Source organism: Palaemon carinicauda, chromosome 7, assembly GCF_036898095.1.
Source record: "Palaemon carinicauda isolate YSFRI2023 chromosome 7, ASM3689809v2, whole genome shotgun sequence".
NCBI classification, from domain to species: domain Eukaryota; kingdom Metazoa; phylum Arthropoda; class Malacostraca; order Decapoda; family Palaemonidae; genus Palaemon; species Palaemon carinicauda.
In genome coordinates this window covers 152,467,644-152,487,261 of record NC_090731.1, presented here as the reverse complement: position 1 = coordinate 152,487,261, position 19,618 = coordinate 152,467,644, and the positions used below count along the sequence as shown (strand labels likewise).

Below are 19,618 nucleotides of genomic sequence, written 5' to 3'. Positions count from 1 at the left end.
ATGGTACTTTTTGCTAGTAAGTCCAGCCTACGAACGAGATAGCGATTTTGCTTTGTATTTGTTTAGTACCCGCCCCTCCGAGGCGTTCGTCACTCGACTGTGCTATTTATTTTAAGTTTTAGCAGTTGCTATTCTTCGATTGTAGTGTTTTATGGATGTACAGGTTTATTTTATACGTTTATAATAGTGTTGTGTGTTTTTTAGTCCTGTTTTTGTGTTTAAGAGAGCTAGAGCTTGGGGTCCCCGTTTTCTGTTCGCAGTCACGAGTTACCCCTTTCTCTCGTTTTCTTTCTTAGCTCCGGTGGGGGAGCGGATTTCCCGTTTTCCGTTTTGTGCGTTCAACGGGTTCTCCCTCCCTCACCTCTCTCCCTCTGGGTGGATGATAACTTACGAGTTATTTATTTTTCGTGACTTTTCAATTGTTAGCGTTATTTTGGTCCGTGTTTCGTCCTCTCCCTGTTACGGCTCGGGAGTAGTTATGAACGTTTTCCACTCCGCCTTGAGTTATACTCCGCCATGAGGGATTCTCAATAACTTTCGTTCTATTGTTATATTTATATTGTTTACTACATGGGACGGGCTTCATATTGTTTAGATACGACCCTCCGGTGGCCCTTACTCCGGTCTCAGGCCACGGCCATATCCGCAATAGCCTTTGTTATTACAACTGTGTTTGTTATTCACAATAATTATTCAGGACCTTTCTTCTCCCTCCGGCCTCACCGGAGATCGTAAATACGCTTTACTATAATCTAAGCTTTAGACTTTAGCTGCGGCTTAGCTTTTTATCTTTCACAATTGAATTATTAGCCACAATTGAATTATTCAGGGCATCTCATTATCCTCTGGCGTCACCGGAGGTCGTCCAAACACTTCACACTTATAGTTGCCTTAGCTAATTAGCTAAGACTCCTTTATTCAGGACGTTTCATTACGTTCCGGCCTCACCGGAGCTCCGGCTTCACCGGAGGTCGCCCATACACTTCACACTTATATTTGCCTTGCCTTTAGCTAAGGCTGGTGTTTATATTTATTTTAAGGGCATGTCACTGCTTCCCCGACCCTTGGAGGTCGGCGGATTGCTTTAAGTTAATTATCCTTATGTCATTAACAGACATTAGGTGCATTACAAATATACAGACAATTGAATATTAAAGTGCCAACAATGGTATGGGGCAGTATCAACTTAAAGTTAATATTCGGTTGTTTAGTCAATGCAATATGGGTGCTTAGGGAGTTCAGTGAGTGCCGGACCTCTAAAATAATAGGTTTTTTATCCCCTTATCAGAGTTTCAAGAAACACCAGACTCATGTCTCCTTTCTTTTACAGAAGGCCCGTTGTACTGCTGAAGGATGCCCTGCCTCATTCAGCGACCCCGTGGGGCATGACCTCTGCCGGTCTCATGCTCACTGCTCCATTCCCTTTATCCAGGAACCGGGACAGGCCCAATACCCAGTTTGGTTCCCGGATTTGTGCTCGCTCTGTTACGAGCTGTCGTCAGTTCTGCTGAATGATGATGTAAGTGGGTTTTCCCTTTGTTCCTTATTTCTCGTTGGCAGACACTAATATAGACATGAATATGATATACACAGTATATTTGGGAGGGCAAACCCCCTCCTCCATCACTAATCACTGCAAATCTTACAGGCCGATGATGTCTCTCTTCGTTCAGCAAGGGCTACTCTTCGTCCGTGGGTGTTGGGCTTTGGCAGGAATGCCCCGTCTGGCTCACCCTATCTCCTCGATGGGGACATGGCCTCCCGCCTCTTCCCAGGCTCGACTACTGCTGCAGTCTCCCCTGACCTTGCTGCCCCTTTAATTGAAGAAGTCAGGGCTACCATTTCCGTGGAGGACGAACCCCTCGTACCGATGGACATGGCGGGTCTGGATATAGACGTAGAACCCAGGGACGAGCAGGTAAGTGGTGCCGAGTTGGTGGAAACCCTTTTCTCTCCTACTCCCTCTCCTACCTCTTCCTTTCTAGGTTTTGATAACTCTAAGGCTTCTCCTCGGGATCCCTCTGCCTCCGTACGACCCAAGGTGAAGCCACTTCGAACTTATAAAGACTTCAGCTTTGCCAGTATCAACGTCACCGGTCCCCGGACCCTCGACAGCTCCTGATATTCATATTGCTCCTCGTAAAACCACTACTCCTAAGAAGTCTAAGTCTACCAAATCCAAGAAAAAACCAACGGGTGACTTTCAGGTACCCTGGGCTGATCTCCTCCCCATCCAACTGATCAAAGGATTGGTCAGGGATCAAGTTCAACATCACTCTGGTGCAATAACAGAGATTAAGGATATGATGGCTACTCTGATCCGCGCCGGAACTCAGTTTCCTCCCCCTTCTGCTCCAGACGCATCGAAGCTGCCGCCCTTCGATAAAAATAATCCTTGGCGGTTTGCCTTGCATGCTCCATTCGTAGATGGTTCCCTAACTCTGGAGGGCATGGGCACCCGCCCTCTAGAGGACCTGGAGTTCTATCCCCCGGGCCTAGCATTCCCGTTCAATGGTTTTGTACGGTTAAAGGAACATGCATTGGTCCGTATGGACAAGGTACCGAAGGAAACGGTCATATTTCCAAAAGAGCAGGCCCTGACTATCTGGGCCAGAACACTATCAGAGTGGGGGTGTATTAACTCCAAGCTCACCCCACACAAAGGTTCCTACACTATTTTTACGACAGCGGCCTCCATCTCTTTGCTGCTCATAGACAAAGTCACAGAGCTGACTATACAGGCCATCAAGGAAGGCTCTTCCATGCCGGCTCTCAAGGAGACGGACCCCACCTCTTTGCTTATTCCGGGTACCTCGGCAGCCTGGGATGCTGCGGCTTCTACCTTCACGGTGGGAAAACTAGACCTGGACTGTGCCTCTACTCTTTTCTCTGAGAAGCTTCCCAGATTAATAGAGAGTCTTCTCAAAACTGAGTTCGAGACCCGTACTAGACTTGCTAGGTCCCTCCAATCCATCACCTCCATGGAGTCCCTAGCATCTCTTTACCCAGAGGAAACGCTGTTCAGAGTCGCCACAAAGAACCAGCTGCTATCCTACCAAATAGATCTCCATGACTTCTGGTCAGCTCGGGTTAGTTGCAGGAAGTTCGTTCTGTCGGAGGCCACCATCAGGCATGAGCCGAACAGACTGATAGCGTCCTCCTGCTGGGGTAAGACCCTCTTCCCTCAGACCGAGGTGGATAAGGTTCTTCAGGACGCAGCGAGGGCAAACCAGAATTTGCAGGTAAGGTGGGGTCTCTCAGCCAAAAAGAGGTTCGAACCCCAGAGACACACGTTCTTCAAGAAGAAGCAGAGGTTTAGTCCTTACAAGGCGGCCCGGGGTACCTCGTCCCCACAGCCTTCCGCGGCCTCGACTTCTCGACAACAGGCGCCTCCTCAGCAGGTAGTCTACCTCGCTGCTCCCCCTGGTACACAGCCCAACCCCTCTTGGATGCCCTCACCTGCATACAACCCTGCCTACGAATCCTCCGGTTCCTTTCGTGGATACCAAAGAGGGAGTTTCAGAGGTAGAGGACAGTTCCGCCAACGTGGCGGGCCTAGAGCAAGGGGTTCCCGTGGAGAGAGGGGCCCTAAGTTCACTCCCTCCCAATGATGTGATGCCGGTAGGAGGGAGACTTTATCACTTCCAGGACCATTGGACCTTCAGTCCATGGGCTCACAGCATAATATCAAGGGGCTTGGGTTGGAAATGGTCACAGGGATCCCCTCCTCCACCGGTGACCTTCTTCCAGAGACCCACTCCCATCCTGGAAGAGTACACGGTGGAGTTACTCAAGAAGAGAGCAATCAAGCGGGTTCGATCCCTGAAATTCCAAGGCCGCCTGTTTACAGTCCTGAAGAAAGACTCGTCGGCGTTGAGGGTAGTTCTGGACTTGTTGAAGCTCAACTCTTACATCCTTTGCGACAAGTTCCGTATGCTGACTATCTCTCAGGTACGGACCTTACTTCCCCGTGGGGCCGTCACCACCTCTATCGATCTTACCGACGCCTATTATCATGTCCCAGTAGCTCGAAACTTCTCTCCTTACCTAGGCTTCCGTCTCGGCAAGAGAGCCTTCGCATTCAAAGTCATGCCCTTCGGTCTCAGCATTGCCCCCAGGGTATTCACGAAACTGGGGGAGACGGTGCTCGAGCAACTCAGACACCAAGGGATACAAATCGTCGCCTATCTGGACGATTGGCTCATTTGGGCCCAGTCGCACCAGGAATGCAACAGAGCTACGTCGAAGGTACTCCATTTTCTCGCCAAACTGGGCTTCCAAGTCAACCTCCGGAAGTCCCGCCTACAACCATCAAGCCTCTTCGAATGGTTAGGCATCCGTTGGGACCTCTCAAAGCACAAGCTCTCCCTTCCTCCCAAGAAGGTGAGGGAGATAGCTTCCAAGGTCAGAAACTTTCTCAAACACAAACAGGTGTCCAGAAGAGCTTTAGAACGAATCCTCGGCCTACTCCATTTTGCCTCACTGACCGATCTCCTATTAAAAGCCAAACTCAAAGACATCAATCGAGTTTGGAGAAAGAGGGCGACAATACCTTTAAGAGACAAGACCTCGAAGATCCCCTCTGTCTTGAAAATGAGACTACAACCATGGTCCGATCGGAGGAACCTCTCCAAGTCGGTTCCTCTACAGTTCCCCTCTCCACAAGTGACAATTCATACCGACGCGTCTCTGAGTGGTTGGGGGGGTTACTCCCAACATCAGATGTTTCAGGACTCTTGGTCACCCGCCATGAGACAGTTCCATATCAATGTTCTCGAAGCCATGGCGCTGTTCTTGACCCTGAAGAGAATCTCCCCTCCGAGGTCGACCCACATCAGAGTAGTCTCAGACAGCACGGCCGTAGTCCACTGCCTCAACAGGGGGGGGTCCAAATCACCCAACCTGAATCAGATCCTGGTCACTATCTTCACCTTGGCAGCCGACAAAGACTGGTTCCTGTCAGCAACTCACCTAGCAGAAGTCCAGAATGTGATAGCAGACTCATTATCCAGGACGAGCCCACTGGAATCGGAGTGGTCCCTGGACATGCACTCCTTCCGGTGGATACTCAGGCTGGTTCCAGGTCTCCAGGTAGATCTATTCGCGACCCGACTCAATCACAAACTCCCATGTTATGTGACACCGAACCTGGACCCTCAGGCTTATGCCATGGACGCATTAACCCTGGATTGGAACCATTGGCAGAAGATCTTCTTATTCCTTCCAGTGAATCTTCTACTGAAAGTCTTGCACAAACTCCGCTCCTTCAACGGGGCAGTAGCTTTAGTGGCACCTCACTGGCCAAAGAGCAGTTGGTTTCCTCTCCTCCTCGAGTTGAAACTCCGTCCCTTCCGGATCCCATTCCCCAAACTGACCCAGGTGGTCCAAACTCGGACTGTGTCAGATTCCTCAAGGATAGCCAAAACCCTAACTTTGTGGATTTCATGAAGTTTGCGGCGTGTAGGGACGCAAACATCGACCCAGATAATGTCCTCTTTATAGAATCAGACAAAAGGGACTCAACGATTCGCCAATATGATTCGGCGGTTAAGAAACTAGCGGATTTCTTAAGGACTTCAGACCATTCGGTTATGACTCCTAATTTAGCCATCTCCTTCTTTAGGTCCATATTTGACAAAGGCCTAGCAGCTAGCACTATAACCACCATTAAGTCAGCTCTGAGGAAAGTCTTCCTGGTTGGGTTTAACATTAACCTGGCGGAGTCTTATTTCTCATCTATTCCAAAAGCATGTGCTAGGCTTCGACCTTCGGTTCGTCCTCAAAAGGTCTCTTGGTCTCTAAATGATGTCCTCAAACTGGCCTCCGACACGGACAACGAATCCTGCTCTTATATCACTCTTCTTAGGAAGACTTTATTTCTAACAGCTTTGGCCTCGGGTTCCAGAATCTCAGAACTAGCAGCTCTCTCACGAAACTCAGAGAACATGGATTTCCTCCCTTCAGGTGAGGTACTTCTTTCACCAGACAGGGCGTTCCTAGCTAAGAACGAGGACCCCCAAAATAGGTGGTCCCCTTGGAAGATTATTCCTCTTCTCCAAGATACTTCTCTATGTCCGGTCACCACTCTCAGGGCCTTTTTAGCCAGGACTGCTACCCGATCGTCTGGCCCCTTGTTTATCAGAGAACAAGGAGGTACCATTTCCATACGTGGCATTAGGCAACAGATCCTATACTTCATTAAACAAGCCAATCCGGGATCATTTCCCCATGCTCATGATATCCGATCGATAGCTACCTCCATCAACTATTTCCAGAATATGGACTTTGATAACCTTAAGAAGTACACGGGTTGGAAATCTCCTATGGTCTTCAAACGCCACTATCTAAAGAACTTACAGGCTCTTAAATACCCAACGGTTGCAGCTGGGAGCCTTATCTCTCCCCATTGATCTTTTGTTCTTCCTTTCATCCATCTCTTATCTTCTCCCTCCTACCCGCCACTCGCACCCCGACGCCGCTTCCTTGGTGGTTCGTTAGCCCTAAGTTTATTACATATTAGGTTAATATGATTGTAACTATTATTGTTTTCCGTTTTGTTATAAGGTTGGGATATTCTTAGCCATGTCAGTTTTGTTGCATATTTTCCTCTGATACTCAGAGGTTTCCCTGTTATCATGTTTGTTTAACCTTACTCTCACTATGCCCTGTGGCTAGTTTATGTTTTATGCCTACTTACCTTAATTATATATGATTTTCTTTACATGGTGTTGTTTCTCTCCCCTTATTAAATTAGTAGTTATTGTTGGGCTTGGAAGGCATTCTCTGGTACATTTTCACCGGGCGCCACAGGTCGACCCAGAAAAGGGATTTTGACGAAGGAAAAATCTATTTCTGGGGAGAGACCTGTGGCGCCCGGTGAAACCCTTCCCCTTTATTTTACACGATCCCACCCTTTCCTTTCCAAGCCATCATGGCCAATACAGAAGGATGTTGTTCAGATGGCGCTCGCGTCGTGGTGTGGGTGGTGTGGCGCTGGGGGTTTGGCTAGGGCCTTTGTATCGGCCCATCCCTTTGACGAAGGAATTAACTAAATGGAAGACAACCTGTGAATAGTGGATTTCACGCGCCTTTGCTTTATACACGACACCCAAAAGGTGCTCGCGCGAGGGTTGTAACCTCAGCATTCCATGCTTTTATCTTTCTCTGGTATAATTGGAAGGTTTTATCAGAAAAGATATACAAGAAGGACTTTTCACCGGGCGCCACAGGTCTCTCCCCAGAAATAGATTTTTCCTTCGTCAAAATCCCTTTTTTGGGACTCCTATTATCAGTTGTAAACATATTTAAGAAAATTATGTAAAGTGTTAAGATCTCCCCACATCAGTTCAAAATATTTTCCTTCATACAGTACTTAGGTTTCCAAAGTTTTGCTATTTATTTCCCCCGAAGTTTTAGAATTATGCCTACTTTAAGAAAATTTTTAGGCCACTCTAGCTGCGTTTCGAAAGAGCCATTTTGGTTATATGAGATTTTGGATTTTTCCTTGACTTGTTTTTTGTGAGGGGGTGATCCGGCCTGCTTTAAAGTATATCTCCTGAGAGTAAAATCTGATATCCTGTGTGTTTGTTATTTAGTCTGTTGAGTTACTTTGGGCATTCCTTGCTCCATAGAGTTGTTTACAGATTTTTCAGATAATTCTTTTTTAAAGATATATTTTTCGGTCACTATGGTATAAAGGGCTTTCTTTAGTATTACGGTGTTTTGTACAATTTGTGTTTAAAAATGTCTTCCAGAGTTCCCTTTGTTTTATGATTTAGAGTTCCCTTTGTTTTATGATTTTTCTCTTAGCAAAGATTGGCTATTAGGTAATGCCTTGATTTACCAAGCTTAGGTGATTATACTCCATAGTTTCTATTTACTTAAAAATCTTTTGTAAGTAAAACTTCATTGTCTATGGATTTATTTGAGGAACTCCTTAGCCATGGATTGTGGAGAAATTCAGAGAGCACAAAAAATTACGACCAAACAAGCAAGTCCAAAACAGAAGGATGTCCTAGAGGGCGTTCGTGTTAGGCGTTGGTGGCGTGGGTCAAGTGTGGTATCTAGGGCCTCTGTTACGGCCCTTCTCTTTGATGAAGGAATTATCTAAATGGAAGACAGCCTGTGAATAGTGGCTTTCACACGCCCCTGCTTTATACACGACACCCACAAGGTGCTCGCACGAGGGTAGTAACCTCTGCATTCCATGCTTTTATCTTTCTTTGGTATATTTGGAAGGTTTATATCAGAAAAGTGTAAAGAAGGACCCTTTTCACCGGGCGTCACAGGTCTCTCCCCAGAAACAGATTTTTCCTTCGTCAAAATCCCTTTTTTAGATTATTTTGGATATTAATTAGTCCATGCAGTATTAATGAAGTAGAGGATTTGTTGTCTGATACCTTGAATGGACATAGTACCCCCTTGTTCCCTGATAAATAAGGGGCCAGACGAGCGGGTGGCAGATCTAGCTAAAAAGGCCCTGAGAGTAGTGACTGGACACAGCGAAGGATCCTGGGGAAGAGAGATAATCTTCCAAGGGGACCACCTATTTTGTGGGTCCTCATTTTTAGCCAGGAAAGCTCAGTCTGGAGAAAGTAGTACTTCGCCTGTAGGGAGGAAATCTATGTTTTCCGGGTTACGTGAGAGAGCTGCTAGTTCTGAGATTCTAGCACCTGAGGCCATAGCTGTTAGAAATAAAGTCTTCCTAAGCAGAGTGATATAAGAGCAGGACTCATTGTCCGTGTCTGATGCAAGTTTGAGGACATCGTTCAGAGACCAAGAGACTTTTTGTGGCCGATCCAAAGGTCGAAGCCTAGCACACGCTTTTGGAATAGATGAGAAATAGGAATCCGTCAGGTTAATGTTAAACCCAACAAGGAAGATCTTCTTCAGAGCTGACTTGATGGTGGTTATAGTGCTAGCTGCCAGGCCCTTGTCAAATAAGAACCTAAAGAACAAGATGGCTAAATTCGGAAACATACGAGTATGGTCTGAATTCTTTAGGAAATCTGCTAGTTTCTTAACGGCTGAATCATATTGACGAATTGTCGAGTCCCTTTTGTCCGCTTTGATGAAGAGAACGTTTTCCGGGTCAATGTTTGCGTCTCTACGAGCTGCAAACTTCATGAAGTCCACAAAGTTAGGGTTTTGGCTATCCTTGAGGAATCTGACACAGTCTGTGTTTGGATTACGTGGGTCAGTTTGGGAAATGGAATCCGGAAGGGACGGAGTTTCAACTCGAGGAGGAGAGGAAACCAACTGCTCTTTGGCCAGTGAGGTGCTACTAAAGCCACTGCCCCCCGGAAGGAGCGTAGTTTGTGCAATACTTTCATTAGAAGATTCACTGGTGGAAATAGGTAAATCTTCCTCCAATGGTTCCAATCCAGGGTTAATGCGTCTATGGCATAAGCCTGAGGGTCCTTGTTTGGTGTCACATAACAAGGAAGTTTGTGATTCATCTGAGTTGCGAATAGATCTACCTGTATGCCCGGAACCAGTCTGAGTATCCACCGGAATGAAATTATGTCCAGAGACCATTCTGATTCCAGTGGTTTCGTCCTGGATAGTGAGTCCGCTATCACATTCTGGACTCCCGCTAGGTGAGTTGCTGACAGGAACCAGTTCTTTTCTGTTGCCAAGGCGAAGATAGTGACCAGGATCTGATTCAGGTTGGGCGACTTGGATCCTCCTCTGTTGATGCAATGTACTACGGCTGTGCTGTCTGACACTACTCTGATGTGGGTCGACCTCGGAGGAGAGAGTCTCTTCAGGGTCAAGAACACTGCCATGGCTTCGAGAACATTGATATGGAAGTGTTTCATGGCAGGTGACCAAGAGGCCTGAAACATCTGATGTTCGGAGTAACCCCCCCATCCACTCAGAGACGCGTCTGTATGAATTGTCACTTGTGGAGGTGGGAATTGAAGAGGAACCGATTTGGAGAGGTTCTTCGGTTCGGACCATGGCTGTAGCCTCATTTTCAAGACAGAGGGGATCTTCGAGACCTTGTCTCTTAAAGGTACTGTAGCTCTCTTTCTCCAAACTCGATTGATGTCTTTTGAGTTTGGCTTTCAATAGGCGATCTGTTACTGAAGCGAATTGGAGAAGGCCGAGGATTCTTTCTAAGGCTCTTCTGGACACCTGTTTGTGTTTGAGAAAATTCTTGATCTTGGAAGCTATTTCTCTTACCTTTTTGGGAGGTAGAGACAGCTTGTGCTTTGAAAGGTCCCACTGAATGCCTAACCATTCGAAGTGGTCTGATGGTAGTAGGCGGGACTTTTGGAGATTGACCCGAAATCCCAGGTTGGCGAGAAAACGAAGTACTTTCTTCGTAGCTCTGTTGCATTCCAGGGCCGACCGAGCCCAAATGAGCCAATCGGCTAGATAAGCAACGATCTGAATCCCTTGGTTCCTGAGTTGTTCTAACACTGTCTCTCCCAGTTTCGTGAATATCCTGGGTGCAATGTTGAGGCCGAAGGGCATGACTTTGAACGCAAAGGCTTTCCTGCCTAGACGGAAACCTAGGCAAGGAGAGAAGTTTTGAGCTATTGGTACGTGATAATAGGCATCAGTAAGATCGATAGAGGTGGTGACGGCCCCACGGGGAAGTAAGGTCCGTACCTGAGAGATAGTCAGCATCTGGAACCTGTCGCAGAGGATGTAAGAATTTAGCTTTGACAAGTCCAGGACCACTCTCAATGCCGATGAGCTTTTCTTCGGAACTGTGAACAGGCGGCCTTGGAACTTCAGCGATCGAACCCGTTTGATTGCTTTTTTCTTGAGTAACTCTGTGGTGTACTCTCTCAGTATGGTAGTGGGTTTCTGGAAGAAGGCCACTGGTGGAGGAGGAGAACCTTGTGACCATTTCCACCCCAAACCTTTGGCGACTATGCTGTGAGCCCACGGACTGAAGGTCCAATGGTCTCGAAAGTGGTAAAGTCTGCCCCCTACCGGGACTATATCATTGCGAGGGAGTGAATCTAGGTCCTTTCCCTCCTCGAGCACCCCTTGTCCTAGGTCCGCCTCGTTGACGGAACTGTTCTCTACCCCTGTAGCTACCTCTCTGGTTTCCAAGAAAGGAACCTGAGGGTTCGTAGCTAGGGTTGTATGCGGGTGAGGGCATCCAAACAGGGTTGGGTTGTGTACCTGGGGGAGCAGTGAGGTAGACCACCTGTTGAGGGGGATTCGGTTGTAGAGTCGGCGAAGCATCGGGAGACTATGATGACGAGTGGGTAACAGACGATTGATGGTAGTGACCTCGGTTCGTCTTGTAAAGGGTAAATCTTTGTTTCTTCTTGAAGAAGGTTTGCTTTTGGGCTTCGACCTTCCTTTTGGCAGTGAGGCCCCACCTCGCTTGCAAATTTTGGTTTGCTCTCGCAGCGTCTTGTAGAACCTTGTTCCCCTCCTCCTGAGGAAAAAGGGTCTTACCCCAGCAGGAGTGGAGAGACCTAGCTAACCTATTCCGTGCCTCAAACTCAGTCTTGAGAAGATTTTCCGGTAATTTGGGAAGCTTCTCGGAAAACAGATTAGAGGCGCAGTCTGGGTTGAACTTCCCTACTGTGAAAGTAGAGGGGGCATCGTCCCAGATAGTAGAGGTACTCGGGATGAGCATGGAGGTGGGGTCCATCTCTATAAGAGCCGGCATGGCAGAACCTTCTTTGACAGCTTGAAAAGTAAGACCTGCCACTTTATCCGTAATAGGTAAGGTAATAACGGGAGCAGTTGTGAATATGGTGTAGGCTCCTTTGTGTGGGGTGAGCTTGGAATTAGTGCACCCCCAGTCCGACAACGTCCTGGCCCAGAGAGCTTGGGCCTGCTCTTTAGGAAAAATTACCGTTTCCTTCGGTATCTTGTCTAACCTAACCAAGGCATGTTCTTTCAAACGGACGAAGCCGTTGAATGGGAATTCTAGTCCCGGAGGGTAAAATTTTAGGTCCTCTAGAGGGCGGGTGCCTATGCCCTCCAGAGTTATGGCACCATCTATATATGGAGCATGTAAGGCAAACCTCCAAGGGTTGTTTTTATCGAAGGGGGGTAACTTCGATGCGTCTGGGGCTGAAAGAGGAGGCATCTGAGTTCCTGAACGGATCAGATTCGCCACCATATCTTTGAGCTCCGTCATAGCCCCTTGGTTTGCCCTAGAATGTTGTTGTATCTGCTGTTGTATCTGCTCTTTAACAATATCCTTGATCATGTCGGCGGATAAGGAGTACTCCCGAGCACGATCCGCTGACGAAGCCCTGGACTTAGCGGACTTCGTCTTTTTAGTAGTCACAGTTTTAGGTAAAGTAATATGAACATCAGGATCCTTTGAGGGTCCCGGGACCGGTGACACTGATAATGGCAAAGCTGAAGGCTTAAAGATACGTAGTGGCTTCACCTTGGGTCGTACAGGAACGGAGGGATCCCGAGGAGAAGCCGTAGGCTTATCAAAGCCGTGAAAGGAAGTAGTAGAGGAAGGAGTGAGGGATGAAAGGGGGTCCACCAACTCATCACCACCTACCTGCTCATCCATGGGTTCGACGTCCAAATCTAGAAAGGACGCGTCCTCCGTCAATAAAACTTCTTCCTCCATTGGAATGGTTGCTCTAACCGCCTCAATTAACGGGGCCGCTGTCTCCGGTGGAACTGCCGCAGTAGTAGAGCCCGGGAATAGGCGAGAAGCCATGTCTCCATCAAGGAGATAGGGTGCGCCTGACGGAGCATTCCTCCCAAAGCCTGACACCCACGGACGGAGAGCAGCTCTTGCCTCCCGGAGAGATTCATCATCAGCCTGAAAGAGGTGAGGGGATTAATGATGAAGCAATAAGCGATGTATTTACATAAAGACCAATTAGTTCATCGCAAACAGGAACAAACTAGAACCAACTTACATCATCGCTCAGGAGTAGGGATGACAGCTCGTAGCAGAGCGTGCATGACTCCGTGAACCATACCATGTAGGGGGCTTGTCCCGGTTCCCGAGAGAAGGATATGGCGCAATGTGCATGGGACCGGCATAGATCATGGCCCAGGGGATCATTAAAAGCAGCGGAGCAGCCCTTGGCAGCGCAGCGGACTTTCTGTAAAAGAAAGAAGACATAAGTCTGGATGTTCCTTGAGACTCTGGTCAGTGAACAGATGAATCAATAGAAATAAATAACATTAATTATGTGTGACTAATATGTTATCTAACAAATTAATATACTAAAAACCAGTAACCACGTAACATGTAACTATAAACCTCATCGGTAAAATAATGTTAACCCCGGTTCTGAACGTCTGAGTGATCTCTGTTGACACCGGAGATCCGGTGACAAAGGTCCGTCATAGTGAAATCGTGAACCTCAGCGGTAAGATAATGTTAACCTCAATGCTGAACGTCTGTGTTATCTCCAGTGAAGCCGGAGATTCGATGAAAAAGGACCGTAATAATGAAATTGTGATTAATCATGAAAAAAGGTTCGTGTGCATAAGGCCGAAGCCGGAATCTGAGTGCCGGGTTTCACCGTTGCACTCCAAATATCTGACTAGTTCTCACCCAATGAGTATCCATTATAGCGGAGTATAACTCAAGGCGGAGCTACGGGTGGCGGCATAAAGCGATCCCAAAATAATGACTCATACACTAACAGAACCTATTAATAGTGCTAGCTATATTAACAGTAACCACATCAATAAAACGTGAATATCATCAAACGTAATATCATAAACCCGGAGAAGAGGAGGAGGCAGGAATAACTCGTGATCGTAGAAAACGGAAAACGGGAAATCCACCTCTCCTTACTCGAGCTTAAGAAAGAAAACGAGAGAAAGGGTAACTCGTAACTGTAGTAAAAGAAAACGAGCACTTTATGCTCACGCTCTCATGGTTACATTATAAAGAACTAAAATCACACAATAATATGATAAGAATAATGATAAAATTGTAATAACCAAGAACGAAGAATAACGACAACGTAACAAATAAATATAAAGATACTGTATAGTCTAAAACGAGCACCTTCCTGAGGCGTGTACATAAACTATAACAAAGGCAAGAACGTTATTCTTCGTTCGTCCAAATTGGACTTGCTAGCAAAAAAAAATAACATAGTAAAAACAATAATAAAATAATGATAATAAAAATGGTCATAAAACGTATGTGATATAACCTAGATGACAGAGTACCAGATGGGCAATATTAACTTGAAAAACTACCAAAGCGAACAAAACCAAAATGGCTGCCGTCACCGAGGAAGGCCAAGCCGCTTCCAAAATTAAAATCCACATTACTGGAAAGAGAACAAATGCCCGGTACTGAAAAAAAACTGTCAAAACAAACTATGGTACTTAACATTGGTAAAGGTGAAGTAGCAGCGTCAGTCATGTTGAATTAACGACAATCACTTGCAAAAACACCGAGCACAAAAAAATTACAACTTTGCGGGCAAGTCCAAAACAGAAGGATGACCTAGAGGGCGCGCGTGGTAGGTGTCGGTGGGGTAGTCCAACTGTGTTCTCTAGGGCCTGTCATGGCCCTTCCCTTTGATGGAGGGATTATCTAAATGGAAGACAGCCTGTGAATAGTGGTTTTCACACGCCCCTGTTGTATACACGACACCCACAAGGTGATCGCGCGAGGGTAGTAATCTCTGCATTCCATGCTTTTATCTTTCTCTAGTATATTTGGAAGATTTATATTAGAAAAGTGTAAAGAAGGACTTCTTTCACCGGTCGTCACAGGTCGCCCCAGAAATGTTGAAATCCTTTATCTTTTGAGCTATTCAAGGTGTTTCCTGATTCAAGAAGCTATCCAGGGCTCTTAGTTGATTTACCAGTTTTGAGTATTCCCTTGTTTGCAATTTTTTTTTTTTTTTTTTTTTTTCAAGAACAGACTGGTTTATTCAGGGCACCATTTTGTCTATGGAGTTATTTGGGCCCTATTCCCTTGTCAGTTCAGTTAGTCATGACTATTTTTGGTCTTGGAAGTAATTCTGAACTTTTGTCTTTGGTATCTTTTAGAACAATTCTAGGGGTTGTCTTAGTCACTTATTGGATAAGGAAGTGATTTATAAGTTATTTGGAGCCTATATTGCCTATGGAATTATTTAGAGCAATCTTTTGTGTATGGAATTATCTTCTACACACCTTGGTCTAAGGAGCTATTTTGTGCACTCATTGGATTATTTTATGTCTCATTATTTTCTTGGTTCTGTTCAAGTAATTCCTTGTTTAATTTTTTTCTATCTTTTTTTCAAGTTGCAATGTTTTTGTCAATCTTTAGGCTTCAGAGTTATGTGGCATTGCTCTATGAATTAAGATCTAATTGACAAAATCTTTGTAATTGGTGGATTCAAGATTTATACATTTTTCTAATGATTTTGCTTTTATGTTTTGGGGGATATTTAAAAGAGAACTTCTGTATCAATTTATTTCAAGGTATGTTGCCTGCATGTAGCACCTTAAGTTTTATTCTTCCTATGCTATCTGCCAAACAATCATAAAACTGGCGAGAAATTTGCTTTATCCCCTTTTGTTTCTTAAAATATTTTGAATATTAAAATATAGTATTCTGTAAATTTCTTGTACATTGCTAAGGAAAAATTATGTACAATAATTAACATTTGCTCTCCTTTTATTAAAAGTAACTTATCCCCCTTATACAATTCTGTTTTCTGGGCTCGACCTGTGTCGCTCCGTGAAATGCTCGTCTAGCACCATTTCTAAGGCATAGGTATTGCTGAATATACCAGAGAAAAAAAGATATGCATGGAATGCCAGGAATAAACCTAGCTCGCTCACTCTTTGAGTGTCAGTATAGAAAACTGGGGCGTGATTGAACCACGACCATAGATCCCTCACCAATTAGACCTCTCCTTCATCAAAATCCCCCTCCACCCCTACATCTCCCCACCCCTTATCTTCATTCCTCTTTCAGCACCTGCGTTGGTCAGACGTGTTTTATTTTGCTCTGTGTTGTTTTGTGTTTTTGAAGATGTCCGACGTTTTAGAGATCCTTGCTCCCAAGTTGAGTATTATATTTGTCTGTTTGGGATTTCTAGGTAGCGACACTTATTTATTTTTAACAGTTTTTTATTTTTTGTTATCGCCGCTTGTTGTTCCCTTTTGGGGGTTCGCCGCGGCCATTGGTGTCTCTTTGTTTATCGGGCTTTCATTTAGTTCCTTATACTATTTGTGAGCCCTTGTTTAAATTTTGGACATCTAATTTAGTATTTTGGCATGATCATAATTTTCTTTATTATTTATAGCGAGCTACACCCTTCAGGTTAATTAGCGTTGTGCTTCTTAGCCTACTTGGCCGATTCGTAAGCGGTTTCGGTGGGTAGCCTTTCCTGCCAGCCTTTATCTTTTGAGTTCTTTTCGGGGAGAAGAACACGTTCTCATTTGGTTGTTCTGGATCGTTATTTTCTCGATTTCGGAAGCCCTTTTGGTGTTTATTTGCCTTGTACCCTTTCCGTTTTGGTTTTTTCCCGATTTGGAAAGGTTTAGTTTTTATTCTATATCCCCGTGTTCTTTTCCCCCTAATTTTCTCATTTGGATTGTTAGCTTTTATTTTAGTCATTATTTACGTCTGCCATTATATATTGTGTTATTACATGGGTTCATGGGAGCTACATGATTGTCGCCGTTTCAGTGGTCGATTTTTCCATCCACGAGAGAATCTCCTTTTCCTGGTTGGTCTTCCCTCCGGAGGATTCCTCCAACAGGAATTGGGTTCATCCATTCTCTGCCAATGCCCTTCAGAGCAGGCCTCTTCATCAGCAGTCTTGTCTCATTAGAAGATACTGAGAGGTCCTACGGGAATTGGATTCATCCATCCTTCGCCCTTGCTCTTTGGGAACAGGCCATCAAACTCATCTTTCCAGCAAGACTCATCTTGCCCTGCAGACTCGTCTCACCAGGAAGATTCGTCTTTCCCACCAGAATCGTCGCGCCCAGTTTACTCTTCTGCAACTCCCGATGGAGATCCCGAGAGAACCCCCTCAGCGACTCTTAACAGCCATATGTGAACATCTTTCACAAAGTAATATCTTCGCTGCGTCTTCACACCTGGAGACCATCCAGCTCCTCCTCTCTGAGAGAGTCTCTTCCGCAACACGTTGCAAAGAGGATGTCTGGATACCTGTGTAGATCTTTTGCTTCAGCCAGGCTAAGTGGAATGCAAGTTGCTTTCATGGAAGGTGTATTCCTCCCGTCGATGCCCCTATGCCAGCATTAGGTGAGTTCCTCGAGTACCTTCAGGAGGAAAGCTTCTCTTGGTTTTGGTAATGAAAGGCCACTGCTAGTCCTTGAGCTTTTCCTTCAGACTGAAAGGAATTAACCTATCCTCCATGTCAGCATCGCCCCTCCTCATACGGAGTTTCAAGCCTACAGAATCTTAGTCTGAAAGGAGATCTCAATCCAGGACTCCAAGCAGTAGATGTTCACGTGACCTTGATTACAGGTCTCCCGCTCGTGTTGGCTTCGGTCAAGAGAGTCGGCCAACCCCATGTGACACCCTTAATGTCTCTAATTCACGACAATGGGCCAAGTAATGCTCGACCTCGTTTCTGGCAGCTCAGAGCCCAAAATTCCAACCCTTCAGTCTGGGAGTCCTTCACAGCATGACCAATAATCCAGATCAACAATTACTTGCCAAAGAGAAACTGCAGGCCCTACCTCAAGGAAACTATAAGAGCTCGCCCCTGAGTGTCATCATTCTTTGTCAGCTCAGGGAAAGTTAAGAGAATTATCACCAAGAACACGTTTTCGACTCTGATTCGCAAGGTCATGGACCAAGCATCGAATCCTCATCCTTCTCCTCATAGAAAAAATCGAGAGCTCATAACGTTAGGGGCAAGAATACGCCCTAGCATTGATAAGACTACTTTGTGACACAAGCCTTGTCAGCGGGGGTGTAGAAGCGTCAAATGACCTTCGCTGCCCACTCCCTGCAAGACGTAACCAAAGGAACATGGAGACATTCTCCATGGATCCTGTGGTGGTTACACAATAAATGGTTTTAAAACCTCAGGCTCCTTGATGGACAAGTAGCAGATGAGGGAGGGTAGAGTTTAACCATGGTTAAGTCTGGGATGAATGACAGAGAATGACTGGCTCTTTCTTTCTTTCATATTCCACCCTGTGAGTAATAGTACTTATGGTACTCTACAAAGCAGACCTCTACTGTCTGCAGGTAAAACCATTTTCCTTGTGTAACTTGTTACAGTATAGATAGCTATACTCGTTATGTCCCCATACCCCTTGGCGAGGGGGATTTGTTAACGTTCATGGTACCCTTGAAAGAGTTCGATGACTAGGAGAATTCTTACTTAGACCATTCACAATGCTAGTATCACAAGCACAGAGCTTGCGTAGGCCACGAACCATGCATAGCACAGTTTTAGTGAGGTGAAGGGTTTCCACCAATTGTGTGCAAAACACAAAGGGAAAAACCCTGGGTCAAGGCCAAAAAGACAGTTAGCACGGACTTACATCCTCCTAAAGGGATGGACATCCCCTATAAATAGCGTTGGTTTGTAGTTGTGATGGAACAAATGACAAATTTGGAAGTAATTTTTATTTTTCCTAACAATACACACTTGTAGCTATTTATACAGATTGGCCCCCAGCACCAGTCCCCCCTTGAAGTCCTACCTCCAAGCAAAGTGTTCACAGTCCAGTCATGAGAGTGAGAAGGGTAACTACTACCCCCCCCCCCACCCTGCTAACTAATGGGTGGGTGGTTTACCCTCACTAAAAATCTAATGGCTCGTCTTTCAGCTTCACCGAAAGTAATATCCCCAATAAATAGCTACAGGTTTGTATCGTTAGGAAAAATACAAATTGCTTCCAAATTTGTCATTTTGAAGTTGAGTATGCCAGTTCTTCTAATGGATAACCCAAAGAGGTAACTATGTATCAAATTAATTATCAAGAGATGGGGTATGACTTGAAGGTTAAGAACATTTGAAGTAAAGGTATTTTACTTTTCTTTCAGATCCATTTGATTACCTGCACAAATGGAATCCAAAAGCCAAAGCCAATGAACAGAAGACTTTCTAGCGGACAACCCGATTGCCCTGATAATATGGGAAGGAGATGGAAGCTAAAGGAATGCTGATGGCACAAGATTAAATTATTTATATCCTAATCAAAGCTGAAAATATGGACGGAGGCTATAATGTCTACCTGACACCAGTTTAAAGATAAGTTAAAATTATCAACATTTAAATTTTTTCTTTAGAAGTTTACACCTCAGGTTACATAGCAGGCAATAAATATCTATGGATGGTAGCATATATACAGTGTACAATATAGTATTGAGCATATACCATCTGAAAAAGTACAGTATCTCAGAAATTCTCTTGAAAATGCGATTGTTCTCAAATTATTTTTTGGTTAGATGGTCATAGAATTTGTCATTGCTATATATTATAAATTTTATGTCTATACTATCTGGTCATTTTAGATACTGTATACAAATGTATCTTAAAAGGTAAATTTTCAAAAACTCTTATCAGTGGAGCAGTAGCTAATGTGAGATTAGAGGTCATATAGAAAGGTCATAGATTTTACACACTAGGCCATTTGTTCCTACACAAAATATGAACCTTACTTTTTTACGTTGGAAAAGAAATCAAACCAAGCTGACATA

At 45.1% G+C, this 19,618-nt stretch overlaps 1 long non-coding RNA gene across 1 annotated transcript in view; it reads left to right on the top strand.

Annotated features, from left to right (window-relative positions):
* The window catches only part of LOC137644066 (uncharacterized), a 63,584-nt gene extending 44,423 nt beyond the window's left edge, over nt 1-19,161 (top strand). Inside the window, exon 3 of the long non-coding RNA XR_011045124.1 lies at nt 18,962-19,161. This is a non-coding gene — a long non-coding RNA (uncharacterized lncRNA). The remainder of the gene's footprint in view (nt 1-18,961) is intronic.
* The last annotated feature ends 457 nt before the right edge of the window (nt 19,162-19,618 follow it).